This window comes from Enhydra lutris, unplaced genomic scaffold, assembly GCF_002288905.1.
Source record: "Enhydra lutris kenyoni isolate GAN:26980312 unplaced genomic scaffold, ASM228890v2 scaffoldscaffold2, whole genome shotgun sequence".
NCBI classification, from domain to species: Eukaryota; Metazoa; Chordata; class Mammalia; order Carnivora; family Mustelidae; genus Enhydra; species Enhydra lutris.
The window spans coordinates 62174961-62178569 of NW_019154086.1; the positions used below are offsets into that span (position 1 = coordinate 62174961).

At 36.4% G+C, this 3609-nt stretch overlaps 1 pseudogene; it reads right to left on the reverse strand.

Moving 5' to 3' along the window:
• Window positions 1-2566: 2566 nt before the first annotated feature.
• Window positions 2567-3012, reverse strand: LOC111152336 (annotated as a pseudogene).
• Between the last annotated feature and the right edge of the window lie 597 nt (window positions 3013-3609).

Here is a 3609-nt window from a genome sequence, read left to right on the forward strand (position 1 = left end):
TGGAAAAGTGAGATTCTGGCCAGGCTGAGGACGTTGGCTCTCACTGTCCTCCTCCCCTTTGACTTTTCCCTGAAGTCCCTCAATACAATGATTTGATCAACAAACAAACAAACAAAAATAATGTAGGTTTCCTGGTCATCTTATATGTATGTCATAGGTTGACAGCAGCCTCTACTTACTGAAATCTTTCAGTGATCCAGATTGAAGAATTAGGCACTTATCTTGAGTGTTGCTGGTCATTGTGCTAAAGGAAAACAACAGTTCTAGAGGAACTTGAACCAGAAAGAAGTGTGGTCTTTCTCTCTTCCACTTATAACTCATTACCCAGAGCTAATTGCATGGCCCACCCTGCCACGGGATAGCCAGGAAGTAAGTGGACTGAAGTATCTTTGTTAAATAGCTTTAATGACCACCGAAAAGGGATGTGAGTCAAAGAACTTTCTGAGAAAGTGACATTTGAACTGAGACCTGAAGGAAATGGAGTGAGAACAGGGAAGAGAACCCTTCAAAAAGAAGATGAAGCTAAAGCCCATTTGGTTTGTTCAAAAAGAAGTTAAGACTTCATAAAAATAAATAAATAAACAAATAGAAAATACAACCAATAAAATATAGGAAAGTAAAAAAGAAAGCTGTAGATTGGGAGCAAGTAATTGTAAATTATGTTTTAGTAAAGGACACATGCCAAACTTAAAAGACACACGTTAATAATAAGACAATCCAATTTTTTTTTTTTAAATGGGCAACATATTTGAGACACTTAATCAAAGAAGATATAGGAATGTTAGTGAACACATAAAAAAGGCTTTAAGGATTGTCATTAGGAAACTTCACATTCAACATTCAACATTCTCATTCAATGAGACACCCTACACACTTAAGAATTATGACTGACAATACCTGGTATTGTTAAGCTATGGAAAAACTGGAAACTGTTGCTGGTAGAAATAAAATGATACAGTTATTTTGGAAAACAGTCAGTTTCTTAAAAAATTAAATGTAAGCTTGTCATCTGACACAATAATCATATTCTTAGTGATCTACCAAAGAAAAGCAAAAGCGTATGTCCACACAAACACTTGGACATTAATATTCACAGCAACACAATTCAAAAGAGTCAAAATAGAGAAAACTCAAATGTCCATGAAATGATTAATAGAAGCACAAAATATAGCATAGCTATAAAATGGATACTACTCAGCAATAAAAAGAAATAAACTACTGATACATGCTGTAATATAGAAGTCTCAGAAACATTATACTAAAAGAAAGAAACCAGAGGCAAAGGTAATATATTGTATGACTTTATATTTAATTACCAGGAAAGGCAAGGACTATACATATAGAAAGCATATCAGTAGTCTCTTAAAACTTGGGTATGAATAAGAATGAACTGCAAATGGGTACAAGATACCTTTTTTTGGATTAACAAAGTGTTTTAAGACTAGACTGTACTGCTAATTGCACAAAGGTGTAAACATACTAAGACTTATCAAAAAGTACACTTAATATTGGTGGAATTTGGTGTGTGTAATGTATGCTTCAATAAAGCAGGTAAAAAAAAATAAAAGGAAAGAAGAGAAACAGAGAGGGGGATGATGGGGCTTTTATAGAGCAAAGAAGGAAAAGAGCCATGCGGGTAGAGTCAGTGATGGAGCCAGGGGTCCTATCGCGTAATCACTGAAGCCTTGGTATCAGAGTTTAGGCATTTTTATGTTTATTGAGTCAATGGATGCTTTGAGTATTAGAGAGACTGGAATTAATTTATGTTTTTAGAGGATGTTCTATGTTGACTTATTGTATGATGCTTTTACAGTGGTCAGGCAAGAAATTATGGAAGCAAGAGTGGTGCAGACAGGTGGTAAAAAAGTGGTCTGTTTGGAGATAGGTTTGAAAAGTAGAACTTCCTAGTTAATGGACGTGTTTGGACCACTAGAGTTTTGACATTTTTATTGTCAAGTACCATGAATAAATAACATCCTTATCCCATCCTACTTTTCAGCTCAAGGCTGAACACAATTCTAAATCAATACACAAGTCTCAACCTTAGGAATTACGGTTAAAAGAAGGAGCCATGGGTAGGATGCAGCTCAGGGGAGTTTAATGCATACACATTGTAATTGTCAAAAACAATAATTTTGTGTCTTTCACGTGGCTATATTAAGGTGTATTGAAATCGTCATGTCAAGTTTCTTCACTCTTAAAATGTTGTATTCTTATTTGGGACTGCAAAATATTACCCCATTGATTCATAATAGCCATTCTAAATAGTTCACAAGAAATAAGCAAATGGACCACAATTTTTATAAAATGATGTGTAATTTGGGTTAATTGTTTAGTACTCAATTGAGTATGCATTATAGAAATTTCTGAGTAAAATTTTTCCTCTCAAATTTGAAATATGATTTTCTATTACAATAAGGCACTTTATTTTTTATTTATTTTTATTTTTTAAAGTGTTTTTTAATGAAACAAATCCAAAAGATGTACAGTCAGGCTCAAGTTGTGCAGTTCACAAGCATGGAGAAAACAAAAACAAACAAAACGACAGGATTCAAAAGAATTGGAGTTAACCCACGAGGAGGCTGGACTTACCGCCAGGGGTTTTTTTTCCGGACGGCACTGGGGCGGGAGCCACTGGGCTGGGCACAGGGGCAGCAGGCACCGGCTTCTCCTCACTCTGCTCCAGGCTGGCCCGCACGTCCGTGTCCATGTTTTCATGAATGTCGCCTTCTCCCTTCAGATCTAAGAAGTCTCCAGCGTTCGCTTCAGAAGAGTTCCTTCTCTGGGGTCCAGATGACTCAGAATCCTGTCTGCCACCACTAGACTTGGCACCTGCTGACTTGGCCCATGAAGGAGAATTTTCCTCAGGTGTCCCAAAGATGCTAGATGCCATTTTGTTCCTCCTCACAGGCTGTTCTGTTGGTTCATCAAAGCCTAATGGAAAATTGGATCCACCGCCTGGAGGCCGCAAAACCTGGGATGGACTTCCTTGAAGGTGGTGGTGGTGGTCATGGTGCCCAGGAGTGAGGTAGGCTGGAGTGGGAGCAGAGCGCTGAAAGGGTTGGGTTGGAGGGGCGCGGAATTGCTGCCCACCCCACCGCCAGCAACTGCTGCAGGAGCCTCCGCCAAGGCACTTTATTTTTGAGGAATAATTCCAGAGTAATTTTAAGTAATTAAAATATTGAAAAGTAATTTTGAAAATTATATGAAGGAATTAGCTATAGCAATTTTTCTTTGTTTTTTATAGGTTGAATTTATGAAATGAAACATAAAATCTTTACATTTTGAGAGAATGATTTAAGAAGAAACGAATTGCAAAATGTGCTTCAAGTATTTTCACATTAGAGTTTTCGTAATTTCTTTTATTCACGAAATTGAAGTAAAAGAAAAGTCTGTATTATTACCAATTACTGCAAGCAAGAAAATTGAAAAGTTTTTTTCCAAGAAGTTAAATTATAAACTCAACATCTAAATGTTCAACTATTAGTTTTTCTTTATATAGTGAATGCTAGGTGACACTTTTATAACTATTTAGAGAGTCAATTTTTTTTTTTTTTTCTGGAATACAAACTCTGTTACCTGAGGTAAAATAATTGTTTCCTTAGGACA